The sequence below is a fragment of the Lissotriton helveticus genome, chromosome 7, assembly GCF_964261635.1.
Source record: "Lissotriton helveticus chromosome 7, aLisHel1.1, whole genome shotgun sequence".
In the NCBI taxonomy this organism is placed as follows: domain Eukaryota; kingdom Metazoa; phylum Chordata; class Amphibia; order Caudata; family Salamandridae; genus Lissotriton; species Lissotriton helveticus.
In genome coordinates this window covers 917,429,200-917,452,190 of record NC_136068.1, presented here as the reverse complement: position 1 = coordinate 917,452,190, position 22,991 = coordinate 917,429,200, and the positions used below count along the sequence as shown (strand labels likewise).

Sequence of the window (22,991 nt, the reverse complement as noted above, 5' to 3'; positions counted from 1 at the left end):
CTGTCCAATCCTCATCACCAACCTCACCCTTATATGGAGGCGGGTAAAGTGGTACCCTTAGGTGGGGAGAGTGAGGTAGGGGGAAGGCAGTATAGCTCCAGCCAGTCAGAGTGGTGCAGTGTTCCCACACCCAAGACTACCAGGTGCAGGAACACCAGGCCTTCTTTTACTAGGTGCGAAAAAGCACCTGGTCAAACACAGGTCCTGTGAGGAGAAGCAGGGAACAGAGGAAAAGGCTGGCACCCTCTTCACCCTCACCCATCAACCCATGAGCCTCTTCTGCCCTCCCCCAACTCACTCCGCCACACAGTGCCCACAAAGCAACTTTGCTGTGCCCACCCTGATTCGCAAAGCACCGTACTGTTGCCTCCCTGATCATGTTTATCAAATGCTGGCTGCGGGTGGTAATAGGGAGTGTTGATTAGAGTAAAAACCTGTGCAAAAAGAGCCGCAATATATGGGTATGGCAGGTTATTCCCCATTCCAGGCTGTTTAGCTCATGACCACTGTTAATCATTGGGCGATAGTGTCTGGAATCATTGAGTCCAGCACTGGGATATCCCCCAGAGAGCCAACCTTGGAACTCGCACTGAGGATCCAAGTGGCCAGCAGCAGCTTTAGTGCCGGGACAGATCTAAACATGGCTGGCAGGATGGTCATTCAGAGCCAATGACGTCATGTTGCCCAAGAATGAACACAGATTATAGAGAAATACTTGTGCCACAGGCATGAGGAGCATGTCACCTCTTGCAAAAGGTCTATCTGGGCAGGATATCCTTATGATAGAGATGTTGCTGCATCTTCACTTTAATCACATTTGGCATTCTTTTGGGCTTGGGCAGCTGAGGTGGCTCGCGATCATGCCACAGTCACTGCGGCGACACTGCATTGAACAGCCGAGAGTGTGCGCACGTGCCACACACCGGCAGCCACAATGCAGAGGGGAGATGTCCGAGGTAAACCGGAAGTGAACAGCGCACTTAGCACAATGATCAGCGCTGTGGGTGCCGGCTGTGCAGTGTCATGGAAACAAGGTTCAGGGAGAGGAGTCAGCTTGGGCCAGACCCGGATGGTCGTTGAACAATCATAGGGGACAAGGGTATCATTAAGTATAAAAAAAAGAAGAAAAAACTATATGTGGGATTCAGAGTTGAAAAGATACCGCGAGGCACCTGGACTGGAGAACAATGGGTGAGGCTGGCAGATGGACAGGACCGAGCTAAACTGACAGTCATTACTGACAAAACTCTCCGCCTGGTTCAAGAGTCCCAGCCTGGAAGGGTCTGAGGCCCATAACAGGAAGTGATGGTAGGAAGATGAACGGAGAAGGCGAAGCTCGGGACATGTGGGACATACAGGGCTATGCGAGGGCGCTCGGGTCATGCCACAGAAGTTTGGACATAAAAGTGACGCATAAAATTAATCTACAGTACTTCAAATATATGAGCGTTTTACCTTTTAATTATGGTACTGAAAGAAAAAAAATGTACATAAGACAGCGCTTCCAACCGACATATATAGTGCTAGAACTAATATAAATGTTAAAAAAATACAACGGAGTCTATTTTATGTGCACGTTTGTATGTTTCACCAAATATAAACATCAGGGCATGCAAAACTTTAGATATGTGTTGCATTAACTCCTATCTAAATACGTTTGTGCCTGGTCTGTTTCTCACCCATCAGACCCTAGATATGAGTAATGGGGACAGATACTAATACCACCTACTCTAAGGTCGAGTGATGTTGACTTTTGTCCCTGTTCCCTTCCACTGCACATATTTGGACTGGACACACTTACATTGATAAACATGTGCCACCTCTTCACGAGTGAAAGTCTTTTTGAGATTCTCCTGTGTTTGATATGGGCATACTCATTTTTTTGTATTTTTTGCTCATGTACTTGCCGCTCACAATTTAGTAAATCTGCACCACTTCTTCACATATCTGAGCAGCTATAGTTTGTGTGTGACCCAGTTTCCTTTGGTGCCATGGATGACACATGCACACACACTCACACCTATAGGTTTCCACAGATTCTTCCCACATCTATGCAACAATACTTGTATGTGTGTGTTTTGAGTTCCATGAAAACGGTGCACATTAATGTTGCTTCTTCGCATACCCAGGAAGCGTTGTCTTCTAGTGCTGAGTCCATTGAGAGTTTTCTATATTGGGGTTTTTGTGGTAATTGTGCAAAAAAAGATGAAATGCTAAAGTACAAACACCATCACAACTAGGACTGCTTGCCGCCACTGGTGCCCATGACAGCAGAGGGGGCAAGTACTGATTGAACACAATATTCTAGGTATTTCTTCCCATTACAAAGATATGCTCAGCTTTTCCCAGCAAGCACACCTTCTTGACTTTTGGGCTACCTGGGTTGGAGTGGAGCAGAAAATAGGCTTGGACATCAAAATAAAATGGATCCATATCCCTATGCACCACTGCACTCTACACCAATCCTCTGTAAACCACTCTAATCTACTCTGCAAAACACTACTCTATGCCACTGCACTCTACGCCACTTCACTCTACTCTGAAACAATCTACTCTATGCCACTCTATTCCACTCTGTGCCACTGCAGTCTACCTGGCACCATTTAACTCTTCGCCACTGGACTCTACTCTATGCCTTTTCACTCATCAATTTACTCTGCAAAACTCTATGCCACTGCACTCTACACCAATGCAGTCTATACCACTGTACTCTACACCATTGCACTCAAGGACACTTTACTATGCCGCAACACTGCACTCTCTGCCACTGAGGTCTATGGCAGTCTACTCTGCGCAACTGCACTATGCCACTCTACGCCACTGTACTCTATGCCACTACACTCTACGCCAATCCACTGTAAGCTTCTCTACTCTGTACCACTGTACTCTATGCCAGGGCAGTCTACCCCACTCTACTATGCACCACTGTACTCTGCAACACTCTACGACACTGTGGTGCATATTTTAAGGTTATTTTCATTATCGAGGTCTAAAAACTTGTAAAACAGGGGTGATGGAGCACCTGTGTTATCGGGGGTTGGTCATTGTGCAGCTAGCATGTGGAGGGGCGCACATCTTCCCATTTAACAGGAGATAACATTTAAGGTGCTTTGGGGACAATACTAACTTCCAAATGTTGGAACCCACAAGTCATTAATTTGATATTTTGGGCCATTGAGTAATAGGAATTGTGTCCTTACGTATCCTGCCCTGACCCACTGCATGTAAAAGCTCTTCGCTCTAGTGCCTGTCCTTGTATATATGCTCGGATGCACCACCAGTGCTATCAGGTGGGGAGGAGTGTGAAACGTGACTGATGTAGACACAATCTAGAAACAGGGCTGTTTGCTGATAGGCCCCGATAAAAGTTCTCCTCTCCCGAGCGTATTTATTGACAAAAGCACAACCCACTGAAGGGTAACTCATTTTACAGCTGGGGCAAAGGTGCGGCTAAATATATCCCCGGCCGCCGAGTGCAGGAGCCGGGAGTCTGGCGATCACGTGCAGAGTGAGTGCAGGACAGAGGCGAGTGTTATCAGCCCTTCACACAAGGAAGTGCCGGGTCTGGTGGTAGTTTTACAGCTAAACATAATAAATGAGGCCGTAAACGCTGCAGGGACTGAGGGCGCAACAGGGCAGAGGTGCAAGGGTTGATACACAAGTGAGGCAGTGCTGGTTCACAATACAGAGCAGGGAGGTTCCACGAATGAAGACATCAGATTGGAGTTGGGATGCTGTAGTGACCTTTCTGTGCCCGCTTTACTCTCTGCATGCCACAAAAGCTGACTTACAGAGCACTTAATGGAAACAAATGTTTTATATTCTATCCGAGGGCGAGATTGCATCCCACAGCGAAAGAAACACTGAGAGAGAGAGAGATTAACTTTTCTTTTACTCTTAGAGTGTCATATCAAATGCGGCAGAAATCCTAACAGTTTTCCAATCCTGAGATCATATCAGACAAAGGACACAATCATTCCAAATCAGACATGGAGGAGCAGACCAGCTTCACCCATAGGAGGCGATTCTCGATACATCTGTAAGTAGATACTGTGTGGTTGAGAAAAAACATAAAATACTCAAAGACAAGGGTCACAATAACGCTTGTGATAGATAATCACTCTAATGAACCAATGGAAAGAAACAAAGTGCATCACTTTGTGGAGACAAAACCTCCCCAGACATTAAACAGATCTCACGTCTTCAGCAGCCCAGCGCCATTCTCCTGTTCACAACCGGACTGGGAGTGCCGGCTCTGAAGAGCGCGCGCACGAGAAGAGCCGCGGGAAAAATACTCAAAGTTCGGCTGAGACGTCACGTCAGGCCGAGAAACATGTAGGAAAAGCCCGGGGCAGGAGGGTGTGGCTGCTGGCGCATTGTAGCCTTGACCAAAGCACGCCAGAAATGGCCCAACCCATCACTTTCGAATAGCTGGGAGGGCTCTTTCCGTACCTGGCTGCGGCCCAGGGCTCTGCAGGGCTGACTTCCAAGGGCCCCGGTCATGTGTGACCGTCTCTCGTGGCCTAATGGTTATGGTCTGTGGTTCTGTCAGGTCAAGAGCTCGAACCGTAGAGACGGCCTGGTGCTTTGTCTGCCTAAAGGTTTGTCCCCTCTGAAGGGGGTGACTGGCTGAAGGGGTCCAGTTGTGGATCTTGGTGGCAGAGGCAGGTTAGTGCAGGTTAATGCAATAACACTGCAATAACGATGTCAGCTATTTCCCAATGTTGCACTGATTATTTCTACCTCATTCACTTCGTTTAGTCATGTAAGTTGCACCCAGCCACTGTCTACACCTAGACTACACCGCTGCTACCTCTTACATTCTGATGTGTAAATTTGATTCCACCTAACCTGTTCTACCTCTCATATTCTGTACATGGTGTAAGCTGACCGCTACCTCGCATATAGGTTACATTATGTAAGCTGCACCTTCGCACTGTTTGTTCCTGGATGCACTGACTTCTACCTCTTATACTTTTGGTCACTCACTAGTGTCACTCCTTTGCCCTGTAACCAACGGCTGACAGTTTTTATTGTCGTCCTATCTCCTACACCCAACATCACAGCCTTTCTAAAATGGAGCTCAACGGCAAGCACACTTTTAGAATTAACTACCCTTCCACCCTCACCAAAAAAGCCACTAAACATTTTAAACATAACTTCTTGAGGTCGCACCCTGAAACACCCTTTGCCGACACCTACTTCTCACCGGGCAATGGAGCCCTGAATACTGATATCATCTTCCACACCTCACGCAGAGCCCAATGGAGAAAAGCGTTCCTAACCCTGCTCACCGTTTCCACCACCAGGAAAACAACTCATGGCCTAACTCTCTCTATCACACCTTCCCACCTCTTCCCTGGCAGGACTACCATTACCATCTACAATAACGGGATTGTCCTAATTCCAGCCACGGACAAGAACCTGGAACTACTAGACAACCTGTTCCCCAAGTTCAAAGAGCACCTCTCCAAGCTGCGGACCCCCACCCAGAACTCCACCAGTACTATCACCCCTGACGTCGCAGCCCCCACCTACAACACCTCTACCCCCAGCACCCCAGTATATGGCCCGCTTGCTGTTAACGCCCCACACTCCCCAAGGACAGTCACAAATGTCGCCACCTCTTATACTTGCCGCCCCTCTAACATGACCCCTTTTACCCTCACTCATACCCCCCATCCCTCTCCCCCCTGACATAACAACCCTCACCCACAACACGCCACCATCTGAACACACCCACCCCATCCCCCCCACGGCAGACCCCTCTCCCTCCCCACTCTCACCCACGACACTATCTCACCTGACATAACAACTCTCACCCACAACACGCCACCATCTGATCACACCACCATTCGGAGTTTATCCACCCCCCCCTCCTATCCCCCCCACGGCGGACACCTCTCCCTCCCCAATCCCCTCCCCACTCCCACCCACGACACTCTCACCCTCCCAACAAAACATACAGAACATACCGCCTCCCCTACTTTAGCATCCCCCTCTCTCCCACCTCCTATTCTCAGCCCTCACTACCCTCCTGTCTCCCCCACTGTCTTCAGCCTTCACTCACTCTTCTACTCACCAGCACCGTCTCCCACTGAAGGCACTACCTATGCCTCTCACCCACCGCCTACTTCACTCACACCCCCCGCCTACAAACACGCCCACTCTTTGAATGCCATCCCACTCATTAGCACCGCAGAACCTTCCAACAACTCTAGTATATCCCCTCCCTCGATACCCTGCCCGCTTTCCAGCTCACTACTCAACCAGTCACCAATCGCTCTCACCTCCAACCCCATCCCCAATCCACCCCCTGACCTGACTCTATCCACCCTCCAACAAGTCAAAGAGGATATTCTACAAATCAAAAAAGATGTACACGCAATCAAAGACCTCCTCTCCTCACAGCCCAGTCTACCTCCCACCATCCCTCGACCCTACAAACGACGCACCCTCCCTACGTACCCTCGCCTCCAACGACACCCGCGCTGGCCGACTATCCCCGTTCGCAATAACTCCCACCGCCCCCGTCGCGTCCTCAACCCACTGTCGGATCGCGACCTATGCTCTCTCCTACGCTCTTATGGCCCTGGTCCGGTAAAACACATATCCAACACACACATTCCCATACCCACAATTCTTACAAACCCTCTGAGGCTCCCAACACTCAACAACAGAGGTTCCGTCCCTAACAACCTCAGAAAAGTTCCACTCACTCTAGAAAGCTCGACCACCCTTCTCTCTCCCAAACTCAAATGCATCCTACTCAATTGCAGATCGGCCCAGAGACACTCCACCGACATCGCTGATCTCGTCTCTGCTATGGATCTGGACCTAGCCATTCTAACGGAAACGTGGCTTACTGAAGCCTCTACCCCGATTATGGACATACTTGTCCCCCCCAATTATCACATCATTAGGCTGGACAGGTCCCCTGGCAAGACGGGCGGGGGAATTGCATGCATTTTTAGGAGCAACCTCTCAGTTACTAAAGTCAACTCCCCCTCCCTTTCCTCCTGTGAACTCCTCTGCCTTGACATCACCAGCGAGGGCAAACAAGTTTGTGCTTTACATATCATTTATCACCCGCCTGGTGACAATCTCATATTCACTCAACAACTCATGGACATGATCACTTCCAATGCCGGTCGGCAGACCACCCAAGTCTACCTAGAAGCAGAGGGTGGGTTAAGATGGCACCGATGTAAAGGAGCACAGTACAATATGCATCGCCCACAGAATAAAAGTGGAGAACAGGTAACAATCTACACCACTTGAAGACTATATATGTAAGGAAGACCATGATTACTCAAGAACCAGGGGCATGACAGAGGGAACAGAGAACCATATGGACCACATATGAACGCGGTGTGAGGAAACATAACAACAACTAGATTGAGGTAACAAAAAAAAAATATCATACTTGCTATGTACCTTGGCTGGGATCCTAATTGCACCAAATTTTGGGGACATAAAAAAGGTATCATGTTCTCATAATTTAGAATGCAAAACTGTGGTAGGCGGGATGGTTTAGACTAATTTTCAAGTGCTTTTGACAGCTGATGAGAGGCTATACTTGGGCTGTTGGTATCCTAAAAGAACAGTTAAAAGATACTCCTCTTAGAGACTGCTAAAATATTTCTATACTTTAAGACCTATTTCTGCCTGGTGATCTAGAACTTCATTATTGAACGGCCTTCTGAAAACAGCTGAAGACCTTGCATTGATGAATGGTAAGCAGCCTTCCACGTGCTAGCTCCTACCCACGGCTTACTCTTAGTACCAATATCCCCTTACAGGGTGGACAACACACTTTACATGATTCCAATACTGCAACTTGAGAACAGCCCACTACCCATGAAGGACTGTGTTGTGACAGTACAGTTAACTGCTGCATAAATTGATGTTTTTTTTTTTTGTTTGGTTTTAAATAGGCCAATGTTTTTCAGCACTTTACGGACCAAAGGAAGCATAAACAATGAGACTGACACAGTGAACCGGTAAAGGGTGCGTTTGCTTCCCACCAATATTATTCCTGGCAACTGTGCTTTCAAAACCTCCCTTTGTACGGAGGTGTCGTGTTACGGAAGACGGTGTTCTGTAGTCCGTGGGCGGAGCCGAGTCGGGCGGTCGGGTTCCTTCTCGGCTCCCGGCTCCGGCGCTGCTCGGGAGCTGGGTTTGGCGGTTCCCCAGTGGCCCGGGGGCTGTTCCCGGCACCCATAGGAAGCGGAAGGTGCAGGGCACCCGCGGGGCTGCTCTGATCGCCCCTGGCGCTGCTGTAGCAGAATCCGAGGGGAGACGCGAGGAAAGGACGGCCGCGGGCAAAATGGCGGCCGGAGCCCTGATGAGAGCGCCGATGACCTCAACTCTCTATGGAAGGTACGCTGATGGGCGAAATCGGAAGAACGCAGGGGTTGCCTCTATTTGAGGACAGTCTCCGGGGGCCTCTGTAGCGGCAAGACACCGGGGGTGGCCTCGGCTAGAATCTGCCTTCCCCCGCCTGCCTGACCTTAAAATGGCGGCCCGGTGTGACTCCCATCTAATGATCGGCGCCTTGCTTGACCACCTGGCCCCAGCGCTTGCTGCCTCTCCCAGGGGCGACCCCGCAGGCTCTCTCTGTATCTCTTGCCTGTGGGGGTGAGCCCTCTTCAGGGATCCCTGGCGGTGACCCTCGCTGGCATCTGCCTCTGCGATCTGCCGGACGTTTGCTCTGCCACCCGACGACAACAACCCGGGAGGTATGATCACTGGCTGCTCGCTGATTCCTAGCGGAGCCTCCCGCTAACATAGTGCTGCAACGGCTCCCCCTCGCACCACCCTCTTTGCAACTCGCCTGGTCCTGGGATGGCGGCCGCCAGTGACCGCAGAGCGAGGATGGCCACCACTGTTCTTAACATGCCTGGGCAGTGCCCCATGGCCAACGCGTGACCGCTCCAACACCTCCACCACCCTGCGCACTCTCGCGCCCACCGAGCGGGATGATCACAGGCTCTCCAGGATAGCGACACACCTGCGGCTGGCTTCCAACTTCGTCCCCCACCTGGGCTTCCACCTTCTCTCCTGGACTTCCTTCTTCATCTCCTTAGAAACTTGGGGACAGAGAGCTCACTTGGTTCTGCTGGGATTGAGACTTCCGTCATGACTTCAAACAAAGTAGTTGTAAAGGGACAGCTGAAATTCCAGGAGCCTAGTCCCGACAGTTTCGACGACTTCGGAGGGCTGGAAGAGGTCCCCCGCTACACGGCGGAGGAGGGCACTGGTCATTCCAGGAGCCTAGTCCCGACAGCTCGACGACTTCGGAGGGCTGGAAGTGGTCCCCCGCTACACGGCGGAGGAGGGCACTGGACATCGAATGCTGTCTTATGTAAAGCGCTTTGATAACCTAATCGGCTCAAGTTACTGAAATGTGCAACGTAACTGATTCTATGTAAACTGCTGTGATAACATGTAACGGAACTGGTGCTATGTAAAGCGCTCTGATAACCTAATCGGTTCAAGTTCGCGCTATAGAAAACTCTAAAAATAAATAAAAATAAATAGTCCAAGATGGACTCCATAGCCAGCTTACTTCACCAAAATGGTCTACAGGGTTGCAAAACAACAAGGATATGCCCTCTCTGTCAAAGTCTTTCACATCTAAAAACAATAGGATTTTATTTTACCATATTTGCATCATTTTATGGAGTTTGGGGCTCATTTGAACCATTTCCAAGGTGTACTCATTCTAGTCTAAGGCTCCCAGCTAACGCTATTTAACAAAATACTCCTGGTTACTGTTTAGGTCTTTTGTTTACAGGTCTAATGCATTCTGGGAGTTGTAGCCTTGATGAACATAGAACAATTAGATGAAATGAACCCCCTACAGCGTTTTGTAGAAATAAATCTATCTTCCAGTGAGATTTTGTGTTACAATATCAATGATGGGAAGATCTGACATACAAACCAGACATGGTAAGGTCCATGGCCAGTGAAGGGAGCCCCACCACCGCCAATGTTTGGTCGGTATGACAGGATATCTATACTTCCTCTTTAGAACAAAATGGGACAATAGATGGATTTTCATTTTGTCTACATGCTGAAAGGTTATTACAGAAACATAGCTATCAACAGTGCAGCAGATTCAGTGACAAAAGGGCCCAGAGTTCTGAGGGGTGAACTTCACCCCAGTTAGTGCCTGGTTTTACAATTGAAGAGATTGGGATTAGCCGAATGAGTCAGTGCAGTATGACTACTGTTAGAAAGACTCCAGCAGGACTGACAGTGCTAGGGTGTACTTTACATGGCCTCTGACCAAACTCGCTCCCATGAAAACGTGGATCGCGTGGCATCTGTGCTCAGCAGGAAATCCGATTACCGTGTCACCTTCACCAACCAAGACAAGATTACCGCTCTGAAAGGAAAGGCCTAATAGGATTACAAGACAGTAGGGAAACAGGTCCGTCAATGCACACTGGTCCCTCTCAGTCACTCACACTTTCTAAATAGTGTGTTCTTAGAGAGATAATGCTGGGAAAGAGGGCCAGACACCGCTCAATTTCCCCATAGGTGACAACAGACGCTTGCCTTCAATGTGTCCTGATGATAAGTCCCAGGTTCAGGAAGAGACAGACATTCAGCCCTTGGCAGTCGAATAAGAGTGCAAGCTTTGTTTCTACGGTACAGAAACGGCGCATTTATAGTTCAGGCTGTGTATGTGTAAAGGGAATACGCCTCCTTGCGGGGTAATGTTATTGCGTTGTAACGACCGTGTTATAACAACATGCGGGGTGAGGGATGCAGGGTGACTGGTGTTTACCGTGTAAAGGGGATGTTCACTGTCTCCCCACTTAGCCTCTGCATGTTCCCTTCTAAGTATTATAAAGTGCAGCTGTCATGTATACTTCGACTAGTGCTAATAACTACCATATCAGAGCCACGCTGGGATGCCAGAAAAATAAGGATACAGTGTTATCACAGCAAGTATGAGGGTATTTATCACTGACCAACTGTACACCACAGCGCAACAAGCCCTCGCGGGTTGACTCACGGGATATTTCTAAACTCAATGTCACTCCTTTTATCAACCTTGGAATCTTGTAAGGATGAGTTGGCCGCGCTGGGTGCGGACAAGCAGCCTTCATACATAACTGCTACCGTACAATATAGATTATAATATTACACATCTATCCGCTTTAAGCGGCGATTCTCAAGCCCTTTGAGGGCAGCGGCGCAGGTTGGTCATTAAGATGTGGGACTTGGGGAAGGGGCGGGAGGTGAGCTTCAGATTTCCCAACAATCAGGCTGGCATATAATGGTAAAACACACTATCTGAGACAGAGCAGGAGGGGGGCTTAAGGGGCAGTGGAAAGGGAGAGCAATGCGGATTATTAACAGGTCGTAAAACGAACTATTTTGTAAAATAACCAACATTTTTAAGAACGTCTAAATAGAGGAGCGCTTGCTCTCCGTTTGCATGTCAAAATTCTAGGTACAATCCGACAGACACCGCACTATGGCCGACGGAAAGCACCTGCACTCAACTATTTACTAGACAATACATTTATTAGGTGGGGGCAGGCCTCTTCTGGTTTCATTTGTCCATCCCCGAGTGGGAGGCAAGGCGCGAGGGGTCATCCTCCTGCAACTAGAGCGAAGGTCCGGGCTCCGTGCGGCTCTTAAGTGACAGACAGGCTCAGAGTCCTGATGTCAATGCTATCAAAATACCACCCGCCAAGCCTACAATTTTACAACTTTCTCGTTTTCCTTCTGGGCATCTGCACACACTTCCTTCATTCCAGACCAGGGGAGAAATCAAGAGGGCAGATTCGTCCCATGGATTCTGGGGCCAACGGGTTGTTCGGTTAATAATTTACGTGATGTAATCCCTGAATGAATCAATCAGTAGATACGCGCACGTGCACAATTATCAGGAGAGCCCCCCATCCACTGTTCTCTCACAGTCCACTGCCCAAATTGTATCTGCGGACTAAGGCGCCCCAATCAGGAAGCGCAATGCTTAACGCCCTGTTTTGACTCCGGGTCTACCAAGGTTATGAGACTGGGATTTGTAAAGTGCAGAGTCCCCCAATAACCGCTTAGCACTTTGTGCAGACACTGGCCTGCGATTGGGATTCACCCGACAAAGGATTCTCACTCGTAAGCACTCCCAGCCAATCTGTGTGAAAGGGACATCTGCCACAAGTATAAATGGCCCCAGATCATTTCGAGCAGGTGGGTACAATTCAGGGCGGGCCCTGCAGACTTCAGCAAGGGTACACTGATCTAGCAGGGTGAGGTGGGATATAGAGTGGGCTAACAACAAACCGGTCATGGAAAGGAACATGGCGACTGGGTTTCAACACAAGGGAGGTCAGGTTGGGGATAGGTTTGTGAAGGTGGCAGGCAGACGGTGAGCAGGGTGTGAAAGTGGTGAACATTTTGAGAGCAAGATGGATTCCCCATGACTCTTAGGACCTTAAGGGCACCACAAAATTAAAGGTAGAATCTTTCAAGGCAGATTGGATTCGTTGGTGCCTTGGCATCTAAGTGATACCAAGGTATTCTAAAGTGACCATTCTCAAGGGATAGTGTATGCATTGGGGTCGCACAGCATCGATCACAACGTTTGATCTTGCTCTTGTGTTGTAAGATTCACGAGATACGTGTGTGGCACAGGCAGATAAGACCCTAACATTAAACCCCCTCCCTCACAGAAGGCTTTCAAATACAGCCACGTGCTTTACGAAGACCCTTAGTAACCCAAAGTTTGCCATTCAACATCTGCTTCACCAATAGCTCCTTGGAGAGCCTTGTTGGAAACGATCACACTTATTACTGGTCCATGCTCAATTCGTTGAGATTATTTTGCCTCAACCTTTCCTTTTTAGGTTGAAGCGTACCAGACAGCGCAGCTGTCTGGTTTATTAAAGACATCGTGGGGACATTCAGGAATATTTCTTATGCATTCTGCCCATTGCTTACCGTTTGCTTTGTGGTTTTTAACTCATATTTTCTAGCTTTCTTTGTGCTGGCTTTATTTGTTTAAGCCTGTCCAGCATGAGTTCGCCCCTCCAAAGGAGGAAAGCATTTTCACTCTTCATCTTTTTGAATTCATCCACGAGTGATCCCATCTGAAAACAGGCTTGCAAATATTGTTCTTATTTTGACACATTTGCTGTAAATTCAAAGACACAGTTCCAATCTCAGACTCTGTCTTCCGAGGGAGCTTGGTGTTTACTTTTCTTTCTTTGAGTTCAAAGTGAGCAGATTTATGTGAGAATCGTGCTTGATACTGTGGGTAGGAAAGGTTTTCTTTCTAGCACACAACAACGTTTAAGTTAACTGTACAAGTATTTCAGAATATATCAGAATTACGAAATAAGAAATGAAGCAAATTTTTGTTAATTCTGAAGTGTGTTGGAAACTAATACTTTAATGTGATCAAACCAAATCAATACACTAGGTGATGCCATTTCTGTACATTATAATGTATCCGCTAAATACATGTATTAGTAAAACGGCATGTCTGTGCAAATATAATGTTCATTTAAATTGAAAATGTGTTGCATGTAATGGCAGTGTGCTACCACACAATGCATACTCCACAATGCATACTCCACTCAACACCACTCCACTCTTCTCTGCACCACTCCATGCTACTGTACTCTACTCTATTCCACTTTACATCACTCCCCTCCCCTCCACTCCACTCCACTCCACACCACTCCACGCCTCTCTACTCTGCTCTGTACCACTGTATGCCAATGCACATGACACCACGTCATGCTTTGCAACTGCACTCTACACCACTTCAGTCTAGGCCACTCCACTCCACTCTGCAAAACTCCACTCTATGCCACTCAGCAGCACTGCACCCTAAGCCAATCCACTGTACACCCCTTTAATCTATTCTATACCATGGCACTCTATGCCATTACACTCTAAGCCACATCACTCTACTCTGAAACAATCTACTCTACACCACTGCACTCTATGCCACTGCACCTTATGCTACGCTACTCTAAACCACTGCACTTTACACCAATCTACACTACTGCACTTTATGCTGCAACACTGCACTCTCTGACCACTGCACATTCTATTCCACTGCACATTCTGCCACTCTACACTGACCCACTGCACTCTACTATGCAACACTCTAATCTAAGCCACTGCATTCCAAGACTCTGCATTGTACGCCACTGAATTCTGTGCAGTTGCACTCTATGCCACTATACTCTGGAGCACTCTATTCCAATGTACTCTACACCAGTCCACTTTACACCACTTCACTGTATGCCACTAAATGATTCCACTCTACGCCAGTCTAATACACGGCACTCTATATCGCTCCGCTCTATGACACTCTACTCCTCTCTTCACCGTTCCAGTCTATAACACTCCACGCTCTCCTCTATGCCACTAACTTTTAGCCATGCTGACCACTACCCAGGCTGTGTATAACATGGCTAAAACTCCTTGACAAAGCCAATAGCTCCTGCATATGCAAGAGCTATTGGCTTTGCCAATACCTTTTGTAAGTCTGCAGTCCTCCTGCCTCACATGCACAAAAGAAAACTGATGTATGGATGCACAATCGAAGAGCGATGAAATTACAGGACGTGGTATTACTTCTTGCGAGTCAAGACTTTGTTCCAGTAAAACAAACAGTCTTGCTGGGAGGCAGGGTAACAGTGGTATTATTTTACTACCAAGAAGCACAAAGTATTTCAATAGCTTGTCTTGTACAGTGAGCAGAGTATTATTCAGTCATCAAGCAGAGTGTCCCAGATAGAGGGGATGAAGAGGGATGGCAGCCAAGGGGCGAGGCGCCAAATCACTGTCAGGCACAGAACAAAGCTCACTTCATGTAAATCCCATCTGTGCACGAACAAGTCACAAGTGTCGAGTTCTGTCTAAGATCCCTACTCAGCTACAATGTTTGCAGCACAGACTAACGCAAGCCAGCAAACCCACGGTAGGCCGCTCTCATGCTAGATGTTGTCTGTGAATTTTATTTGTGTTCTAGCCTTAACAAGGGGATGCTACTATTAATAAAAAGACTGATGGGCATAAGCAGTTTAGGGGAATGCTAATAATACTCACTTGCACCAGTGTGTGCTCCTGCCATCAATTCCAAGTACTGAAGGTTGGGCGAAATACTACAATGGACCAGCCAGGAATTGCAGGCTCGGAGGTTCAGAATTGCTACAGGTGAGTAACTCACCCTTACCCCTGACTTCCTTTCATTACCAACTTGCGGAAAGAGATGAACAGATGGGTGGACGGGACATCGTGGGACAATTCAGGCAGAAGGCAAATGGGTAATGGAAGACTGCATGCATCAAGATGACTTCCAGAGTGCAGTCTTGGCAGTAACATAAGGTGTCTGTCGCTCACGTGGCTCGCATGAATATCTTAAAACTATTGACATGTTTTGGAAAATCATGCATAGAATAAATTGGCCATTATACAGGACACAGAATATAATTCAATTTGGAACCGATTCCTTTAAATCTTTCATGAATTTCTGCTACAAATCTAGAACACAAAAAGGAGCACGTTAGAACCTTTTTGGGTCAAGCAACATCTCATATTCAGATTGTGCACCTTTACCTGAGGCATATAGACTTGGGTATAGGAAAGTAAAGGAGACAAGGGCAGAAACGCAACAAGTCAAATCTATATTTCATTATTAAGCAGTGGTGTTGATTGCCAAGTATTGCCTTTTGTTCAGTTCACAGCCCTGTAAAATGTCAGCCTGAGATGGAAATCTAAAATTGTATTTGTCATCAGTACAGAAGTTGTGGCAGGCCTTAGGCAGCGTGGTAAAGTTTGGACAAGCTACTCCTTATGTTAGTGTTACTTCACCACAATGTTTTGGTGTCTACACAAACACACACTCTGTCAGTGCCCAGTGCTCAAGCAGAGAGTGATTCTGATGATCATCGGAGTGCTGTTTGTAGGTACACAGTGGCGGGAGATTGTCTGGTTCCTCACTGGTGTTTGTGGTCAAAGAAGAGAGGGAGCGCAGGCCTCGGGGCCAACACTTTAGAGAGTGAAATACCAACACCGATGATGAATGAAGCACACGTATAAGAACTTACTGGCACTAGTGTTTAGACAACAGACCTCAAATGCATTTACCGATAGCATGCAGGCTGCGACAGACCTGTAATGTCTTTTATAGTGTAATAAGCTGAAGTGTTTAGCAGAAACGTACAACCTTCAAGAAGACACTGGTGCCATCGGAAGGGCTCCAGAGGAGACCAACGAGGTTCCTTATGGCCATTAGTAGGCAACGGCCATGGCAGACTACCAGTGACGCGCAGTCTTTACCTGTCCTACAGACTCTCGCCCGGGGAGGCCCTGTCCTATTCAGATAGAGCAGTACTGCAGCAGCGCGAGATGCTCAAAGGCACAGTAAAGTGGGAAGTTGAAGCACTTTCTGCAGTACACCAGGCAAAATGCCCCCAAGCGCTCAAACTGACAAAACATTGTGTGCAAGTGGAACTTGTGTGTGCAAGAAAAGCAACTACTGCTTGGAAGTCCTAGATCGTGAGTCACAAAATCAAGACTTGACGATATTTTCATGTGAGGACAACACTTGCGGCAGAAGAGCCCCAAGATGTGCAGACTCATCTGAAATCTGGGGTGGGTCCAAGTACCTGGAAATAGCCTCTCTCGTGGGAGGTGTGGCACACCCTCACAGTTGTAACTCTTGGGATATTGACAATAATTTGCAATGATCTTCCTAGACGTAATGTGTAGTAAATAAGTCCAGTGGCCAAGAAGATGTAGTTGATAGTATTATTTAATGAAGGATAAGAGGTAGAGCAAGAGCAGACCCTCCACTGCAGCAGCAGCAAGTAAACTGCCACAGTATAGAATCCACAGTACAAACACACCAAGAATACAGAATATGGAACATCAAGTAGATGAGTTCTACAAAGACTAGAAAGATAACTTACAATGTACTACATAATGCACTTCCAAGCTTGGACTAAGCAGGTGTAAGGGGTGCACTAAGAACTCGAACTCCAAGTTTTAAAGATTTGTAGGAAAAGGGATACTTCACTGGGGGAAATAGTGTCCCTGTAAAAAAACACAAGCTTTGGCAAAGCCAACAGGTCTCACATTTCTTAAACATGCAATGGTAAAGCTTACAAGCCTGGCTTTTTGTTAGGGACTTTGTTTTGTGGTAGCGTGGTAACTTTGTCTGTGCTGCCTTAGCTGTCTTAGAAAGAAAACACCATAATGAAAGAACTTCTTGTGCTACAGCAATATGGAAGCTGGGAGCAGGACCCCATTGATGAACAAAGTGCATTAGCAGAGTGCTATAAAAAGGAGTCAGACGTGCGCTTTGTAAGTAGAGTACGTAAAAGGCATGAACAGGAAAACATTGCAGGAAAGATACTTTTGAGTATGTGGTAGTGTTTTACATGCAGCGGTAAGAACGTTTATTTGTATGCATGTGTTTTATGATCACAAAACTTGCAAGGGTGATTAATGAAAAGCCTTTGCCTGCCAAAAATTCAAACAAGATGCACTTCGTAAACTAAAGAAGCCATTAACCAGCAATTAAAAATGTCTTCATACCAGTAAAGTAAATACATTAAAGAACGGACAATTATAAAGTGCACTTCGTGTTGCTTCTACAGTCTAATATAAGAACGGTTTGAGCACCAGCGACAAAACAAATGGCATAATGCAATAAAATCATCATCGCCTCAACAGAGGGCTCGTCTAAGTCATGACAAACGATGAAAGACCAGTGAAAGCCCATTGCTAAAAAGGCTGACCCAAAAACTATCTCTATTCTACTATTAAAATGTACTTCTTTCAAAATGGCAGGAGGTCGCCCAGGTATGTAAACAAGTTTGTAGTGACTTAAAAAGAGAAATAATTTGTGCAAAAGCACATTTCCTCTAAATTTACACTTACAGATTGCTTGCTTTATGGATAATCCGCTGGAGTAGATTCAAGGGAGTGGCCGTACCTAGTTGTATGTCTATGCATCAACCATTAATGAATTTCTAGGAAATGGCCCCTATGAACCGAAACAGAACATTCAGATCCTTTCTTACCCAAACACCATTTTAAGCATTCCACATGCAAGTTGCCATCTCTGAGAGCCCCGAGGCTGAAAGGGGACCCTAAAACAATTACTGGGTTTACCAGGACTGTAGGTTGGAGGCAACTAGGAAGAGAACAACAATGATATATCTGTGCAAGATTGGTCATTTATAAACAGGCAGGTATTTGGAGAATCTGATTCGTGATGGCTAGCTCATATTGCTTCTATACATCAATGTTCCAAAGATTACATCGATCCAGCTGGAATATGGTGACTGCGGGGTTTAGCTGTACTGTATGGTTTCTGTGGAAATAGAGTCCCTGGGTCAGACATATTAAGGAAAAAAAGGTACGGATTTGCAAGCAGGTAGAACCCTGTGGTGCTGGAACAATTTACAGAGTGGGGGGTGCTGCCGTTAATGTTATACCACTGAAGTAATATTGTGAAAATCCTAGCATCACGCTAATAACTCGTGCAGCAAGTGTGCCACACCGATTTAGTACGAAAGGTATTTTAAGAAGCCAGATGTGCATTTTGGAGCACTTGTGTGGAAGTGCAGTATCATTTACAGACAGCAAATTTTCTGCTGAAATGGCCACTAAATTTGCATGGACAATGTCATTTTACTGGTAAAACGATTTCGTGTACAAATGATAATTTGTGATAATCTGGTTTCAGCGAATATGTATCTTTTGCTCATCACAAGTGGTGTGTCTTGATTGGTTTTGATCCTACTAAAATCTTTGTTAGCATCACAATTTAGAATCAACGAAAAATGTGCTTCGTTTGATCTTTCCCAATTGCTGATATAGTTTGAAATATGTGCATAGTTCATTTACAGGTTTTTAAATGCTGATGTGTGTTAGAAAAGAACTAAACCAACATCCTACAGCATTTCTTTTGTCAGAAGGCACAGCCTGACATTTGACCTTTGTTGTTGTTGAACGTGCAACAAATAAAAGATAAAAAACAAATGTAAAAAGCATCTTTATTGCTCATTCACCTTCTGAACTCTAGCATGGTTATTTTTGGAGGTGCTACAGCACCCCCACACCCGTACTTCCAGCGACTATGGTAGAACCTTTAAAGGGACAATAAGGGACACTAGACTAAATACAAAGGTATTCAGAATGGACCAGTTCTCCAGTACTAATTGTGCAGGACTGGGAAAGCAATTTAGTAGTGTACCAATATTTCTCGTGTGGAAGAGGTGTGGCGCCGCGGCCAGGGCGACTGACGCTGGAATCTGGGGACCACGGTTCGATCCCCGGCTCCGGCGGCAGGTTAGCCCAGCACCATGTGACTCTGGGCAATAGCTTGCTTAATCTTCCCGACGGCCCCCAGCGCCTAGAGACCCTAACGGGTGATTGTGCGCTTTACAAATGTGGATTATTATTATTATTATTTTTTATGGCACTCAGTTTTGTGCAGTGTAACAGTGCTTCTTGGAAGATTCTAACCCAGAGATATGTATAGGTGCATGCCACACAATGAACAAACAGGGGCATTGTACCAGTTCTTTTAAGAAAATCCCAAGCCAGCATGGTCTGTGAGAACCTGTGTGACATGATGCAGCCAGTAGTTGAACAGCCTTCTTAGGCTCTCACCCACAGGTAATGAAGCATTCCCTGACAGTCCACAGATGAGGATAACGCATCAGTATTTCTTTATTCCTCTCAGAATACTCCACTTCTTTCTTAATACTCAACTTGAAACAGTATAAAATTAGATCTTCATGTGAGGAGAATGCACAGGTATGTCCAAGAGATAAGTCCACCCATGCCGGGTATTAGTACATCTCTCAGAGTACTCTGCCAAATGCAGTGTACAATACTTCTCTGTTAAAGTGCAGGTTCAAAGCCTCGGATTCCTCCCAGTTCTGAGAAGGTAGAATGACCGCCAAAGGTGAAAGTATATTTTTAGACTGCAGTGCTGATGGACTGGTTACCCGCGGAGGGACACTCACTCAGGAGCTAGCTATCAAACAGTGCCAGGAACCAAAGTTGAAGCTATATTTAGAAGAGTTGCTTCATCTATACAATCACACTCAGCCTTTCCACAGTCACCCGAGGGCGGGCCCACCTACTCTGCCTCTACTCTGGCCCACAGTTCTTTCTCATGGAGTTAAAATTCGTATACTTACTACATTTGTCCATTAAAGGTTTGAATCAAAGAATTAAATGTGTTTTTTCCTGCCTCTCATCTTCTATAACCTCTCCACTGGGTACTTTAAAAGAGAGGTCAGAGGAAGTTCCACGTCAACCTCTGGTACATTTACTAGGTAAAGCGTTCTACTGATCCATGCCGACGTTCTCATATGCCCCGATTGCACTGGTTGTACAGTGTTCCGGCAGCTTCCTAGGCTTGGTTCCTACTATAAAAAGTAAAAAAATAAAAAAAATCAGTTAACAAAGAGCCTCTTCTCGATTATTCCAAACAATGTCTTCATAGGTCGTTTAAAGGTATACGAAGGCCTAGTGACACAGCTGGATATAGGGACAGTGGCTATAGGGAGAGGAGGCCATTTGGTTTTATGTTATCAGCCCAGGACTATTCTTTCACAAGCTATTGCAATCTGGTGCTTGATCTGCGCTAAAACCATTGTAGAGAGTGGAGCTGCAGCTGCCAGCATGCATTATGTTAAAAGATAGCTCAGAACTGTAAATATTGTGCAACCAGAGACATGGAGCCTCTTATTAGCCACCACCAGCCATAGTGGCGACTCAAATGGGTGCACTCAAAAAATATATCTCAGCTCATTTTCTGTTGAAAAATGTATATTATGCAATTACATTTTCTCAGTTTTTTCCCCCTGGTGTGTGTAGCCACTTGTGGCCAAATGGAAGACAAAGTCCATAGTACAGCAGCCTTGCTAACAATCATATTTTTCTCCTATTAACCAAGAATATATCCTATCAATTGTGTTTTATAGGCCTTAGGGCCTTGTATAATTTGTGAAATGCTCTGGAACCCCAGTAGTTGTCCTGAGAATGTGTTAGAATGCCTGCTCAGGGTGTATGATCACTTGGGGTACACATTTAGATGGTGGAAAGTCATTCTCAAATGCACAGTTTCTCCAGATTTAATCTCAATCTTTTCCAAATTAGGAGCCAGACGAGTGTAGCATCCAGGGCAGTGTTCTCCCCAGAGTGTAGCGTCTTTTGGGTACTGCAAAGGACAACACCACACATGGAGCTTAATATTACACATCTTTATTCTTCTGCATGTAGCTGCAAACTCAATATGCTAAACCAGCCTTCAGTGCATTCCACTAAAACACTTACGTCACAGTTCTACGGAGTCCATTTGGAGTCAAAAGTGTTCCATCACTTCAAATTTGCAAGATATTACATCTCCCTCTAAGTTAAAAAAAAGTTACATTTGAACAAAATATTTCGATGGCTAGGCATATGCATTCAAATCTCTTTAATCTTCTTGGAGCTTTAATTGCTCAACTGATCTTGTTCTGGGAAACTGGAAGTGGTCATCTCCAATGTACAGGCGTAGAAGCAACAGCAGTTGCTGATGTTTGAGACCCATTCTCTCTCTCAACTGTCAGATCTGATAAATGATTGGTCAAGTGCCTGAAGTGAAAAGTCTCGGGTAACAGACTTCCCCGGGCGCTGAGCAGTTACTGTGTCCCGTAGCAGACACCACTTGGAAAGTTTCTGTATCAAAAGGAGTATCAGATTTTCTTTTCTGCATTTGTCGTATGCGCAAAGGATCTCCTCTCCTAAAGACAATGTTCTTTCCATGTCATATTTTGTCAACATACACCTCCATCTTTTATTTGTTAACTAAGACCTTCTCATGACTTGTCATGTCTTCTTTTTTTTCTCCATTTGGTCCATTGAGGTAACTTGGTATTCATTAGTCTCCCAAACATCAAAGTTGCTGGACTCTCACTTGTGGACGTGTGGTGTTGAATGATAGCTCTCAAGGAAGATTTCAATACAATTTTCAAATTGAGCTTCTCAAGAGTGGCAGGCTGCACTGCTTTCTTTAGCATACTGAAATAAAAATACTCAACAGTCAGTTAGCGTGTAGCCACAAAGGTGTGCGCTTTTGATGCATTATTTCCAAATGCTCGAAAAAATCTCTGAACTTTCGACTATTGAAACGTGGGCCATTGTCAGACTTCACAATGGCTGGTACATCCCATATCGCAAAGACGCAATCTAGTTTTTCAATGACTCATTCTTGAGATGTAGATGAAAGATCTTCAATTAGTGGAAATCGTGGTTATTTATCCATTATCGCCAATAAATGATATCCACTGTCAAGTGGACCAAAAAAAAGTCAATGGTTAATCTCTACCATGCATGCTCAAAGTGTTCTGACATGTTCAAAGTGTGGTGAATTGTTTTTGTAAAAAGGCAGTTACATAAATGACAGGCCTTTAATTCCTTTTCAACCCGGTCATGAAGGTAAGGAAACCAAACTCAGTCTCAGAGAGCTTTTTTAGCAATAATTTTCTGTTTCAGACTGTTCGGAATCAGGATTCTTGACCCTCAGAATGTAACGCCTTCCTGAGTTATGAACAGTTGATCCTTGACATTTTTGCACTTTTGATATTCACTATCACTGGTGAGCGGTCAAGTGTGTTGGTTCCATGATTGATATGTAATTATTTTCTTCAGCATGTCACTATCTTTGATGGTGGCAGGGATAATCTGGGCTAACGAAATGGCAGCTGGTGTGTTAGATTTTACAATCAAGTTGATATAGGCGTCTTGGATGACCTTGCATAGGCACTGTGGAAAAGTAACCATCAGGGTTCTGATCCTTCCCTGGACTATACACAATGGTATAATCATACTCTTGTAACCATAGTCCTCAAAGTTCAAAGGGAGGAGGCATTTTGGCCTTTGGATTTCCAAATATAGTCAGTAAAGCTTGATGATCAGTTACAATTGCAAAATGTTGTCCATAC

The 22,991-nt window shown here is 46.0% G+C and overlaps 1 protein-coding gene across 3 annotated transcripts in view; it reads right to left on the bottom strand.

Annotated features, from left to right (window-relative positions):
- ATP10B (ATPase phospholipid transporting 10B (putative)) overlaps nt 1–22,991 on the bottom strand; it is a 563,398-nt gene that overhangs the window by 75,734 nt on the left and 464,673 nt on the right. The window lies entirely within an intron of this gene.